Source organism: Trichosurus vulpecula, chromosome 8 (genome assembly GCF_011100635.1).
Source record: "Trichosurus vulpecula isolate mTriVul1 chromosome 8, mTriVul1.pri, whole genome shotgun sequence".
Lineage (NCBI taxonomy): Eukaryota > Metazoa > Chordata > Mammalia > Diprotodontia > Phalangeridae > Trichosurus > Trichosurus vulpecula.
In genome coordinates, this window is record NC_050580.1 from 62,338,990 (window position 1) to 62,353,579 (window position 14,590).

The window sequence follows — 14,590 nt, forward strand, 5'->3', positions numbered from 1 at the left end:
AACCTTGACAAAGCCCTTTCTTCATAATAACTCTATGAGACATGTAGTCTAAGGAGATGAGATTTCAAGGGGATCATAAGACTTGCCTGAGGTCACAGAGTCAGTCAGTCAGTGTCAGAACATGCCTCGATTCTGAGGAAACTGAGTCAGTCTCTGTCCCCTCTGTTGTGCCAAAGGGTCTCGACTGCCTTAGAAGGGATGCCACACAGCAGACCTACCAGAGGCTGGATGGTAGACCAGATCTGAGGCTTCTGGAAAGTATGCCTCCTCCCTTCTTTCTCATCACTCAGCCCTTGACATTGTTCAGAGCCTGCTCTCCCTGATTTGCAAGGGTTAGTAAAGTTTGTCTTGAGTGCTTACTGCCTTCCTTGGCTAGAATGTCTTCCTGTTTCCCTCCAGTCCCTCCCCCAATCCCATTTTCCTTGTATTTCCTGGCTACCAGTCTCCTAAAGGAGAAGCAAGGCCTGCGGGTGTCCTTTATATTGAACTGTTAGGATGTCATGTTTTAGGATTATAGATGGGTAATCTGAAAGGAATCCCTCAGAAACTGAGGCCCATGGAAGTGTATCACATGAGACCTGAACTCAGGTCCTCTCACTCCAAACCTTGTATACTTTCCACTCCCTCCCAGGGAGATTTCATTTTAGGTGAACCCAGGAAAAGGCAATGCTTCAACCCAGAAGAATACATCGTAGGAGGTGGTGATATTTAGAATTGGAAGATACCTTAGAGATCATCTAGTCAGATCATCATTGCCCAGAGAGGTTACATGATTTTCCTAAGATCACAGAAGGAGTGCTCACTCCCTGGGCAGAGCTGGGATTTGAACCCAGGTCATCTGCCTTCAAATATTGGCTCTTTCTGCAGCACTGTGTCGTTACTTCTAGGATGAGATTTCCGGCACAAGGAAGGTCGATATTGTTGGACTTTGGGGGTGGGTGGAATGTCTTCCTGTATAGTTTCCCCTACTTCCTTCACATTCTGCCATATGTAAAGGCTGTCAGTCCTGATATTTGTATGCAGAAGTGAAGAGAATGAGCATGGGAACTCCATCCTGGATTTTCTGTTACTGGGTTGTGTGGGAAGGATCAGGTGAACAACAGGGCAAGGGGTGTTTTTGACATTTTCTCAAGGAAGCAGTTCAGGGAGGGCTGCTGATCCCTGCCTTTTCATTTCCAGACTCCTTTTCAGAAACTATAGTCCATTAATGGCTTCAGCTCTTCTGGGGCTGGACAGAGAGAAATTGCTTGGGGTTTGCTAGGTATGGAGTAGAAAGAGAGGAGGCAGGTCCTAAGGGAAAAGAGCTAGGGGAAGGAAGAGCGTGAGACCTCCCCATCTCTGATTGATATTGGTTAGTATAACCTCATCTGGGTCGTCTCCATCATTTGGCAGTGTGGTGATGATATTTCAGATTTATGTTGTACTTTATGCTTTCCAAAATCATTTTCAAATCTTATTGTTTCATTTGATTCTCATAACAACCCTGTGAGGTGGGCAGGCCATGGATCATTAACCCCATTTTACAGATGAGAAAACAAGTTTGGTGAGCCAGAGATGATTTGTCCAACATCACACACCAGAACTAGGACCCAGGTCCTTTGACTCCTACCTAGTTCCTGCCCTATCTGGTGAGGTGACTGGTCACAGGGGTTGATCTTGTATTTTAAATCATCATAAGATCTCTTCCCTAAGGCTGTTTGGACACACATGAGGAGGAGAGGAGGGAGCAAGCATTTTTAAAGCATCTACTATGTGCCAAGTACTTCACTGAGTGGTTTACAAATATTAGCTCATGACACTGTGAAATAAACAAACATCTATTGAGCCCCCTTTTATTGAGCCCCAAATGAGGAAAGTCTGTCCTCACCACTCAGGGCATTTAGTGTGCCAAAGTTGGGATGGAAAAGTGCCCTCATACCCTCCTCAATTACCACCACCCCTGCGTTGGTTGGGTACATGGAGGTATCATGGAATGAAGTCAAAGCTGCCTGGGAGCTAGGACTCCCCCAAGGGCAGCCAAGCTGCTCCTGTCTGTAGGAACAAAGAGGTGACTGAGTTTTGTCTTGTCTGCCCCTATCCCAGCTCTGTTTCCTCCCATTTCTGCCAGCATACTTCATGTCCTTTTCTCTGGATGATATTTCAATAGATCTTGGTTTCTTCACTGTGGACACTCCCTCTGCTGTGTGGACGCGTAATGAGCTTCCTTGATTGCTGTCTTATCCTATATAATTCTCGTCCATGCTATCCTATAAGTACTCCTCCAAGAGTTCTCCTGACATCTTAGAGACCTTACTTTTGCTATTTTATTTCCTCAGGGATACCAGTGCCACACTTGGTCAGTCAATCTGTTTGCTAAATAAATAACCAGGCCACCTTCTTTTTTTAGTTATATGTATCACTGATGTCTTTTACACCACAGCTCAGTGGCATCTCATTGCCAGTGTGCTGCAGCCTGCATACACCCACCATGTGGCTTTTCATTGCCCTATGATTCTCAGCCATATAGTATCACTGGTAGAAAACCGATGTTAAATAGATGGGTTTTTGAGGCAGCAAGCAGTTTGGAAACTTTAAGAACACTAAAAAAAATTTCTCAAATGCATCTCAGTCTAGGCCACTTGTTTGATTTAACGTCTAGATTTGCCCAGGAGACATATATGCTGATGGACCAACTCAGTGGGCTGCCCATTTGACTTACTATCATAGTTTGGGAAATCCATGTTTTCATCCACTTTGTTTTTTCAGTGTGAATGATTACACATCATAAAATAATGATAACTATACTACCTATCCTTGTACATTACACATGCTATGAAGCATTTTTTAGGCATTTCCTTGGAACCTCCCAATAGCTTCATAAAGTAAATAGGGCAGGTGTTTTTGTCCCCATTTTAAGATGTGGCTGAAAAATATTAAATGACTTGACTAAAGTCACAAAATAATTCATTGGAGAACTTGGAACTAGAACCCAGGCTTCCTGACTCACATGATGCCAGGATTCAGGAACAATAAGACTATGAGAACCATGTTGATTGGTTAGCTGACTGTCAACCCCTCATGATGGGAGGGATTTCAGAATAACAAAAGGCTAGGTTTTTAAAAGAAGATAAGAATGAAGTCCTTTAACCCTAGTGTGTTTGGCTCATTCATTCTGTCATGTTTAAACATGAGGTAAAACTAGGTGAAAGAGGGTGCCATCTCCCTTGTGCCCTGTGGGTAGTCAGAGGAGACCCCCCTCTATAAATTTGGTAGCATCTTCAGTTTTATATTTTTCCTCCACAATGAATCAAATCATGTTTGGGACTGAATTGATGAGGGACAAAGTGGGGAGGAGAAAGGGATGGAGGGGGAGAGATGTGCGTATGTTTAGATGTGGTTAAAAAAAAGGTAACTGAAAAGATTACTAAAGATCAGAGACACTAGGAAATGGTTAAGTCCTTGATGGCAGGAATTTGTCCTGGGCATCTTCTATCCATCAGGGGTGCCTCTAATGTTGTTGGGTTCCGTCAGTACCTGTAGAATGAATGGATTCTTAATGTCTCTTGGGTCACAAGGCAGGAAAAGTCATTCAAACAGAATATTTAATTTTTAAAAATCATCCTGAGTTACATACAGATTCCCCTTATGAAAGAAAGTTGTGTAAAGTTGTAAGCTAGAAGTAAGAGCTGAAGAGAGGCCTTTTCTGGAAGGACTCTTAGAAGAAGACCCTAGATCTAGAACTAGAAAAGACCTCAAGAGGTCCTCTCATCTAGCTCTCTTACTTTACAGAATGGAGAAACTGAGGCCCAGAAAGGTGAAGTGAGGCCTAAGTCACACTTAGCTTTGAACCCTGATTCTCTGACTCCAAATCCAGCTTGCTTTCTGTTGCACAGTGGTACATTATCATCCTCTGATACCCTTGTTCACATGTTTTTGCAAAGCGACTCAAGGGTCAGAGGTTCTCCCTGAACCCTGGGCTTTACATCTCTCAAGCTTTCTTTCTGGGCTTCTGGGTTAGGGTCCCTGGCAGGGTTAATAAGGATGGTGTCTATCTGACCTCTCAGGCCAGTCTAGTCAGCACTCGGCCTTTACCTCCCGGTGGCTGGTGTCTTCTCCTTTGGACTTTTTTTCCCACCCCCTTCTGGTACCTTCCCCAAGGTCAAGGGGACAGGGTAGAAACGTGTCAGCCACACATCCATAAACATGCCTGTTGTATTTATATATTATTACGTTGCCTTGTAAAATGTCCTGAGTATTAATGACTCCGGGGCCTGGGGAAATAACTTGGTCCCAGCTGAGGAAATGACAGGGTTCATAGAGTGATCATAAGTGCTGAGAAAATAAACACCTTCCCTGCCCTGCAGTGGTGTCTGGTGAGGGGCGGCCAGGTGGGCTGAGGAGATGAGGGGCAGCCCTGCTGAGGATGACTGTCTTAGGCTTTGCCCCAAGGTCTTGAAGAACCTCACACTGCATCCCTTCAACAAGTATTTGGGAGCTCCTCCCCTGCACCCAGCAAAGTGCTGGGCACTGAGGAATGAAGAAATATGAAAGCCAAGGTATCTTCCCTCCAGGAGCTTATACTCTAGATGTGATGAGAGATTTTGTTGTTCATCTCTTACGGTGGCATCTCCCCTACAAGAGCCATTCCAGACCTTTTCCAGTTTCCTCAACATCCTCTTCCCCATTGCCTAGCAGAGGCAAGAGTGAGTGTGATGTGTAATGGGGATTGTGAAGATTTGGCAGGGTTGGGGCAGAGGGTATATGCATGATAGTGCTTCCAAAGATCTGGGTTCAAGTTTTGCCTCTGCTATAGATTGGCTGTGTGGTCCTGGATAAGCCTTTTTACCCCCTCAGCCTTTGAGGCATCTAAGTTGCTGGCAGAGAAGGGGCTGGGCCTGCATTGGTACATGGGCTTTCCTCACCCTATATCAATGAAATTATAGCTGCTAGTCCCTATGACAATTATGACTCGATTTGGGCCCTGAATGATAGGTGGATTTGAGTAGATGTACAGGAGGAGAGAGGGCACTGCATCCTGGCACTCCATGATGCTGAGAGACATGGATGCCAAGGGCTAGGAGAAAATAAGGCTAGAAAGGTCTGTTGGGGCCATGGGAAGTTTGCCTTTCAGGGCCAGGTTTGAGGAACCTCATTGGATTCAGTATTTCTTCCTTCTAACCAAGGCCAGGCTCTTTCAGTATGTTTCTTCTCCCTGTAGAGCTCAGCCCTGTCTGGGTGGATGTTGTCACCTCAGTATCCCCCTGAGTGTAGTGCCCGGTGTCCAGATGGGACTCTGCCCTGTTCTTCATTCCTCCCAGATCTCTGTGTGATTTTTGATTTAGAGTACATGATGCAGTGAAATGTCTCCCCACCTCCCCACCTGCCCAGGATGGCTCATCCTCACATTAACTGCTGGGATGCTGGTCCTCACCACTGAGCCACTGAGCCAGGGAAGGCTTGCATCTCTCTTGTTTGGGCATGGAATCTCTCTCTCTCTCTCTCTCTCTCTCTCTCTCTCTCTCTCTCTCTCTCTCTCTCTCTCTCTCTCTCTCTCGCACCTGCCCCCTGTTCTCCGTGGGAGCCAGGAAGAAAGTCTCTCTTTTGTTCCACTGTCAAGTGTCCAGATGGCTACTCAGCTGGGCAGGCAGTTGCCTTGTATAACCTGAACGAGCCCTCTCGCTCTTGAATTCTCTCCTCCCACGCTGGAGACCCCTGCTGAGTCTTCCTGACTCATTGGATCCTGTGTGCCCACCCACCCCCCATGGAGCTCCCCACCACCTGCCACCCTCCAGGGTCCTGACTTCAGGGCTCAGAATCCCTCAGGGCTGTAAGTCAGGGGAGAGAGCAGCTCAGGGTACCTTCTGGGCTCAATTATAGGAGATACTTGATCCCTCATTCAGAGCCCTCAGTTTCTACCCCTTTCCCTCCTAACCAGCTGGCAACTGGAAGGTCCCATTCTACCCCAAACCCTCCCATATCCAGAGAGTCTTAGACATGGGGTTGCCCAGCTCCCAAGGGGAACATGAACTAAACTGGGTTTGCGAACCTGGTAAAATTAAAAGAACAAAAACAAAACTAGCTAAACCCATAGAACACTTAAGTCAACTAATTTTTAATGTTGGCTGCTTAATGAAGCTCTAGGGCCCCATGGGGAAATGGCCTTCAATTATGGCTGCCTTACCCCCTTTTTTATTTATGTGTAGTGTGAGGCAGGGTGATATAATGGTTAGGGGTTCTTGTGGGGACCAAATTAAAAATGATGTAAAATACCTTCTAGACTTCCAATTGGTCAGTATATAAATGTGTGCTGTTTATGATGACAATGCCTTGCCAGGGGTTTCCCTCTTATCTCTGCATTCCCAGTGTTTGGCACACAGTAGGCATTTAATAAATACTTATTGATTGATCGATTAAGTGCTTGGCCTGTTCTACTTCTCTGAAGATTGCTGAATGGGTATGTGTTCAGTATTTTCCTTGGGGCCTCCACTAGGGTGGCCTCCAGGGACGTTGGATCATGTTCTAAGGTCTGGCTTCACACTGTCTCTGAGAAAGTGGCTGTACATGGGCCTAAGAGTCTAATGGTTATTGCTCCTCCACTTAATCCCTGACTTTGATGGACAGAAGAGATAGAATGTGGAGAATCTGGAAGACCCCTGACATGCTTTTTGTACTTTTTTTTGTACTTCCCAGGGTAGTTGTGAGGATCAAATATATAATGTGGGTTTTATATATATATATGTATGTATGTATGTATATATATGTATCTATATATATGTATGTATGTATATATATGTATCTATATATATAACATAATATATAAATGTGGGTTATCATTATAATAATAATAATTATTATTATTCACAAAGTAGTTGTGAGGATCAAATGTACTGTTTTATAAACAGTGAAGTTATATATACACATATACATACATACATATGTGTGTGGGGGCTATTGTTATTCTCAGGGCAATTGTTTTGATCAAGTAAAATGATATGTGTAAAGTGCTATATAAACCTTGAAGCTTTCTATAAATGTCAGTTATCATTACAAAGAGATCAGGCAGTGGGCGTCAGGAGAGACAAGGGCATTTGCTCATTGAAAGCACTTGATCATCACCAGGGAGGGAAGTAAAGTTATGCTGACCCTATCCTCTTCTTGCTCTAGGATGATGGAGCTCCTGTGAATGCCCCAGGACCGGAGCTGCTGATTGGCTGCCGTTGGGGTACCAGCGATTTGGGAATCACTGAGGTAGGAAGAGGACAATGCTGTGAAACCTAGCTTTAGGGGATGGGGGTTAATGGGTGCTGCTTTAGTCTAGATACACATGTTCAGAATTGCTGCCTCTGCCAACTTCAAAGGAAATGCCCTTTCCTAAAATGAGTGAGAGAATGGGCAGGGGGAGAGAGAGTGAATGGGGGGGGAGAAGGTGTGTGGGGGGGAGTGTATGTGTGTGTGTGGGAGAGAGAGTGAGTGAGTGTGAGAAAGAGAGAGTGAGTGAGTGTGGGGGAGAGAGAGGGGGAAGGGGGAGAGAGAGAGAGAATGAGTGAGAGAGAGAGAGAGAGAGAGAGAAAGAGAGAGAGAGAGTGTGTGTATATGTGTGTGTGGGAGAGGAAGAGAGAGAGAGAGAGAGAGTGAGAGAGAGAGTAAGTACACTCCTTTTGAGGGAAATCACTGTAAGAGAGATATGGTAGACAGAGACATTGTGTAAACACCTCCTGCCTCTGACCTGTGTTCCTAACTCTGGGTCCCTCTCAAGTATCAGACAGAACAGTATTCAGCCCCATCTGCTGCTCCCTACTGACACCCACTTACACCCACTTACATTCACTGCACAGAGCTCAGTGTCAGGTTGTAGAAGTACGTGACTTTTCCCTCCCCCCACTTCTTCCTCTTCAGGTAATACCTGAGATCTCCTGGGACTAAATTGGAGGTAGGAAGGAGGAAGAGGAGAGACAAAAGCAGTACGTGCTCCCAGTTAGAAGGACTGTCCCATTTGTTCCCTTCTGCTACCCTCTTGGTCCCTCTTGAAGGGGGCATAAAATGAGACAAACCAGCCGATCAAAAGGCAAACTCGCCGGTCCTGCTGTGGCAGGCAGGCCTAGCTCTGCCTGGCTGATAGAAACGATAACTTGTCAATTCGAGGCTCAAGTGGGCAAAGACATATACCCTCTGTGCACAACTCAGAAATGAGCATGCACACACACTCCTTCTTGGGAGAGAAACAAAAAAGTCAGCCTCTTGGGCAAACTGGAAATAGTTTGGCCTTAAAAAAAATCAGTAGAACAGACCATCTTTCCCCATCTTCTTTCCCTTCTTCTGTCCGAGCTTTGGGCCCGTGTTTTACCTGTAAATCTCACCAACTGCCAGCGCCATTGACACGGCCACTGGAGCAAGTGAGTGGAAGACGTCTGCCTGCCTGGCCCTGCTCAGCTTGATTTTCCTCTTTTAATTACCCTGCATGTGTTCAGTCACATCTGCCTGCCTTTCTGGTCCTATCCTCACCTCTCTAGGCTCCTCAATTTTCAATGGGTGACTTGGAGGTGAGTCACAGATGCTGCTGTTTTCAGAGGAGGGACCCATGCTGGCTCCTCTGTTTCAGGAAGTTCATAGCAGCTGGATTCAGTGGTCATGGCTGGGCAGTGTGATCAGTCCACCAGGAGGTTAAAGTAATGTCCTCTGAGACAGTCACCCCCAACTTAGAGATATAGGAATATGCTGTGCTCAGTGGGTACCTGGATCCCAGTGGTATTGAAAGATGCTTGGGTAGTAGAGAAACGGGATAGAAAAGGGGTCACTGTGAGGATGCTTCTCTCTGGGGTGTAGATGGTGAATAAAAGAAAGCAGACTTGTTCCCCTGCCCCCATACCCGGGAGCCTGTTTTGTAGGGAGTATGAAGCCTAAACTTCTGAGTTAAAACAGAGCTGTTTTATTTACGGAGCTGGGCAGGAGGGAACCTAGGTGTCTTTAGTGTTAGTGCCGAGACCAGATCCTGAGCTCTCCAGCTAGGGGCAGAGCTGAGGAGGACTCTTTCTATCCCCAGCTTGGCCAAGCAAAGAGGACTTAGGGAATAAGAGAGTCATGCGGTGGATTGATTCCTGCGGACTTTATGAGGATGTCAGAGGGCTCTTGTCAGCTTGTTTGCTGTCCTCCCAGCCTCCTTGATATTTCTTCCTCCCATATCCTTTCTATGATCTTATCTTCCATAGGTACTTGGTATTCTCTCCTCGGCCCCTACTTCTCCTAGTAGGTAGTGCAGAGATTGGACAGATTTGTTCACACAGAAGTACCAAGGACTTCCTGTGTTGTTCAGGCTTCAGGAGAGAGAGAGATGAGCCAGAGGTGGGGGGAGGGGAGATACGGGAGCCCATTTTAAAAAAGGAACTTGGAGGAGGCAGTGCCTTTTTACCTACTTAGCCCAGGCATGGGGATAGCCCAGATGGAGTGGAATTGAGAATGTAGCAGCTAGCCTGGAAGTGGGAGCCTTGGTGCCTGGAGACAGAGAGAGACAGACAGACGGGGGGGGGGGGGGGGGCGAGAGAGAGAGAGAGAGAGAGAGAGAGAGAGGAGAGAGAGAGAGAGAGAGTGTGTGTGTGTGTGTGTGTGTGTGTGTGTGTGTGTTGGTGTGTGTGTGTTGGTGTGGGTCAGTCTGTAAGTGGAGGAAGGGAAACGACTACGGCTGAGAACTCTCTCTAGATTTGCAAAGTCTATATGAAACTGAAAGCTGGCCCTGCCCCCTGGTGCTTAACTTTGACTGTCACTAAAAATCTTATTTCCTTTCCTGAAATAGAACAGGGTTAGGGCGAGGGGAAGAAATCCAGAGAGGAGAATGGAAGCAGGGCTAGCGCCCCTCTGGCTCGATTCATTTCAATTCAATGAGCATTTATTAAGCATTAGCCTTCTCCCTTGGGGATATAGAGACAAACATGAAAACAACCCTTGCCCTAAAGAAACTTATATTTTATTAAGGAATGCAATGTATAAACCCACCAGGAAATACAGTCATTTGAGGCAGGAGAAAGCTTTGACAACTGGGAACATCCAGAAAAATTTCCTATAGGAGGTGCTAAGCTGAGCCTTGAAGGAAGCTAAGGATTCCAGGAGGGGAAGAAGAAATGCATACCAGGTAGGGGGGATGGCCCATGCAAAGTAAGAGAGGTGGGATATGGAATGCCGAGGCCAGATAACAGGGAGGAGGCCAGTTTGACAGGAATGTCAAGTGAGTGAAAAGGAGTAGTATGTAGTAAGTCTGGAGAGGTAGGCGGCAGCCAACCTGGGTGAAGGCCTTTAAATAGCAAGTTGATTAGTTGGTATTTTATCCTAGAAGTACAGGGGCATAGGGACACCATGCTATACCCTTAGCCATGTCTGTCCAAAGGGAAAGACGGGGTGTGATTTTGCCAAACAGGCATGCCTTTTCAAGATCACTGGTGGTTCTGGAGGTGTGTGCGCACGTGTGTGCGAGAGCACACACACACCCTCCTGGATTCCAGGTGACAGATCAGGTGGGAGTCTACAGTGGGCTCCTTGCTTTGGCAGGAGGGGCCCTGCAGGATTTTTCCTCTAACGGAGGTCTCTGGGATCTGAAGACTTCAAGCTGGTGGCAGGGATAGAGAGAGGGGGAAAACCGCTCAGCTTAAATGATCTTTGCAATGCATCTTTGGCATGCATCACCCTAAGCAGTCTGAAGTAATCTGACTTGATAGCTGTCATCTTGCAAAATAGCATCACGCAAACAAAAGATGATCTGTCAAACGAGGTGACGCTGGCAGAGACCCATTTGAAGTCTTGCTGTCATTTCTTAGCAAGTCAAACTCACTGGGCGGCCCAGCTCCTGGGAGTGGTGTGAGTTCTTCAGTGTTGCTACTGACGTCTTTCTTGGTCACTGCAGAAACCAGTGTCCCCATCTGCTCTGGAGCCCTGCTGATGTCTCCCCCTCCCCTTTGGCCATTGCTGAAATAGGCTCTCTCTGGGTCTCGTTCCATAGTATCATAGAATCCTTGATCTGGATCTCAACGGAATCTCAGAGCCCATGGAATCCAAACACCTCATTTTATAGATGAAGAGTTCATTACCGAGGGCCAGAGAAATGAAGTGGTTGCTCAGAGTCACAGAGGGAGTGAGGAGCAGGGCCGGCATTTGAGCTTAGGCCCCTTCTCCCTCTTTTATCCTAATTTTGCCTAATTTCCAGTGTACCGTGCTGTCTCTCATTTCTTCAGAGACTAGTTAGTTAGGCCCCAGGTTCTTGACAGACTAGCTAGTTAGTGCAGGACCATTCCTTTGTACTTGGGTGGGCTGAGGATTCTGAGAGAGCTAAAGGATGACTTGGAAGTCATTACTGAGAACATGGGTTGGGACTGGAGGTAAATACATAAGAATTATAGAAAACTTCTGCTAGCACCTGTATTTATGTATGGAGTGTGTGTGTGTGTGTGTGTGTGTGTGTGTGTGTGTGTGTGTTTACATATGCACATTTATCTCCCCTAGTAGAATTTAAATTCCTTAAGGATAGTGGTCATTTGCTTTTGTCTTTGTGTGCTTACCACCAACACATAGTAAGTTTAATGTTAGTCGATTGATTGAAGAGTCCCTTTCTTAATTAGCCAACCCAAAGTATTTACTAAACTACTTATAATGGGCCTGACCAGGAGCTGAGAATTTAGAATGGTAGGAACCTTAAAGGAGAGTCTAGTCAAATATGTTCATTTTATGTACAAGTAAACTGAGGCTCAGACAAGCTCCTTAACTCCTACCTCAAGGTCACTTGGCTAAGAGAGTAGGTTTATTGTTGTTGTTGACTCATTTTAGTCATGTCTCACTTCATGACGTCATTTGGGGTTTTCTTGGCTAGATACTGGAGTGATTTCTTTTTCCTTCCCCTGCTCATTTCACAGATGAGAAAACTGAGGCAAGCAAGGTTAAGTGACCTGTCCAGGGTCACACAGCTAGTAAGTGTCTGAGGCTGGATTTGAACTCAGGAAGATGTCTTCCTGACTTCAGTCCCAGCATCACCTAGCTGCCCTAAGAAAATAGGACTGAACTCAGATTCAAGTTTCCTGATCCTTTGAGATTCTATGAAGGAAGGACTCAACTGATTTGTGTTCCTGGCCTTAAACATTTGTTGAAATTAGACATTGATCTAGGTGCTAAGTCTCTTTCTGGGAATTAGCATACGTTAGTGGAATGAGCACTGGGTTTAGAACTGGAACACCTTGGTTCAGATCTCTCTGCGACCTGGGACAAGTCACTTAGGCCTCTGTTTCCTCATGTTTAGAATGGACAGTTTGGACCAAATGATCTCTAAAGTCCTAGCCAGCTCTCAAGTCCTGTGGTCTTTATCCTCTGATCCTCCGAAAGGTTTTGCTGGGGTACTGGTCAAGGCCAAGTCTTGATGGAGCCACTCTTCCCCAGCTCATGTCCATTGGACATACTGACTCCTCAAGTCTAATGATATTTGTCTGCGTCCGAGGGAGACCAAGGTTTTCTTTGGTTGAGAGAAGAGGGGAACTGAGCTAGTAACTAGCTATGGAATTGTGCATGGCTGTCTGTGTGCTTGACATCGCTGTGGGATGAAGGTGGGAGGGGAGAGCTATGGCAGGTGCCTTTTGGGTCCTGAGACCATCAATGGCTGCCCCTACAGGATGCCTCATTGTTTCTTTAACAATTTTCCTGGAGTGTTTTCCTTTCCCTTTTTGGAAATGAGACCTTTGAGAGTTGGGGAGCACTTTGGAGTAAGTGAGACTTTTTTTGCCCACCTTCCTTTGGTCTGCTTTGCCTTTAAGATAAAACAAGAATACAGTTTCTCCTGCTCCTATAAAGATTTTGAAGAGTAATAACATAACATGAATGTTGAACATGCTCTGCCATATTTGAAAGGATCGAAATGACTTTTGATGTCTGAGTTTCAAAAGGTTCCCATCTCATCTTTGTCAGCTGGGATAGGAAAAGCTTCCCCAGAAGAGATGGGGGATGTGGTTTTTGCAGTATTTTCTTTTGAGGATGGGGGTTGACTTTTCAAAATAGAATTAGTGGTAACTGGGTAATATGTTTTTTCCTTCCTGCTCAGCTATCTAAAGTTTTCATTTTATTGCTCTGAAACATGTTATTGCTGTTCTCTTCTGTAAAGTGTTTGGGTCTGGGTTGAAAAACCTACCTGAGAGACCAGGAGCAGGCCAGATTTCTGCCAAACAGCACAGCATCAGAGAGGAGTATATGCAGCGGGACAGTCTTCAGTATTTTTATAGCCTCTGTCATCAGAGGGACATGTTTGTAATCATTTGTTTTATTCAGATATTTCTTAACTAGGGAGTAAGGGAGGAGAGTATCTGCTCACACTTACAGCTGGAGAAATAGAGGTCAGAAAAGGTAGGAAGAGGTCTGAATCACATTTGGAAATAAAGCCCAAGAGTTTGTACCTGAATGCTATGACATAGGAAAAGAGAACTCCACATTAGGCAGGATGAGGAATTTGGAAAAAGCAAGGACTGATAGATGATTTGAGATCAACTTATTATAGGAACTGAGTGCCCTATGCCACTATTTTAAATAATCATTATTTGTAATAATGATAACAATGTACCCCTTTGATGTCGAAATTCATCAGTCTGTCAGAATTGCCTACCCAATGCCCAGCTGAGAACCATGGAAGGAAGCCCAAAAGGCCTTTGAATTTTGGTCAAAGTCAATGTTGATGCATAAAAATATTTTTACTTTAGTTACAAGAGCATCTATCAGAACTACTTGACTTAAAGAGAAGGTTATTAAAGGAGGCAGTGGGCAGAAGCTAAGCAGACTTTTAAGGAAAGACAGGATAAAAAGGGAGAGAGAAGGATAAATAGAAGATAACAGGATGGAGGGAAATATACAGTTAATAATCGTAACTGTGAATGTGAATGGGACAAGCTCACCCATAAAATAGAATCAGATAGCAGAATGGATTAACAACCAGAATTCAACAGTATGTTGTGTATAAGAGACATACTTGAAACAGAAAGATACACACAGAGTTAAAATAAAGGGCTGAATCAGAATCTATTATGCTTCAGCTGAAAAAAGTAAAAAACGCAGGGGTAGCTCTCATGATCTCAGACAAATAAAAAAAAAAAGAGAGAGAATCAGGAAACTGCATTTTGCTAAGAGGCACCATAGACAATGAAGAAATAATTTAAAATTTTATAGCAAGTTTCTCTGATAAAGACTTCATTTCTCAAATATATGGGGAACTGAGTCAAATTTATAAAAAATAAGAGCCATTCCCCAGTTGATAAATGGTCAAAGGATGTGAACAGGCAGTTTTTAGAAGAAGTCAAAGCTTCTCTAAATCACTACTGATTAGAGAAAGGTAAATTAAAACAACCTTGAGGTACCATCTTACACCTATCAGAAATAACAAATGCTGGAGGGGATGAGGGAAAATAGGTACATTACTAAATTGTTGATGGAGCAGTAAACTTAACCATTCCAGAGGAGAGTTTGGAATTCCCAAAGGAGTATAAAATTGTGCATACCCTTTGATCTTGAAATGCTACTACTAGTCCTGTATTCCAACGAGACCAAAGAAAAAGAATCTATATGTACAAAAATATTTATAGCAACTCTTTGGTGCTGGGAAAGA

General features: G+C 44.9%; 1 protein-coding gene across 4 annotated transcripts in view; it reads left to right on the forward strand.

Moving 5' to 3' along the window:
• ZMIZ1 (zinc finger MIZ-type containing 1) overlaps positions 1–14,590 on the forward strand; it is a 441,312-nt gene that overhangs the window by 152,816 nt on the left and 273,906 nt on the right. For all 4 annotated transcript variants that reach the window (XM_036734708.1, XM_036734709.1, XM_036734712.1 and 1 more), the window contains exon 5: positions 7,144–7,227. The gene's annotated coding sequence lies outside the window, so the exon portion shown is untranslated. The remainder of the gene's footprint in view (positions 1–7,143; positions 7,228–14,590) is intronic.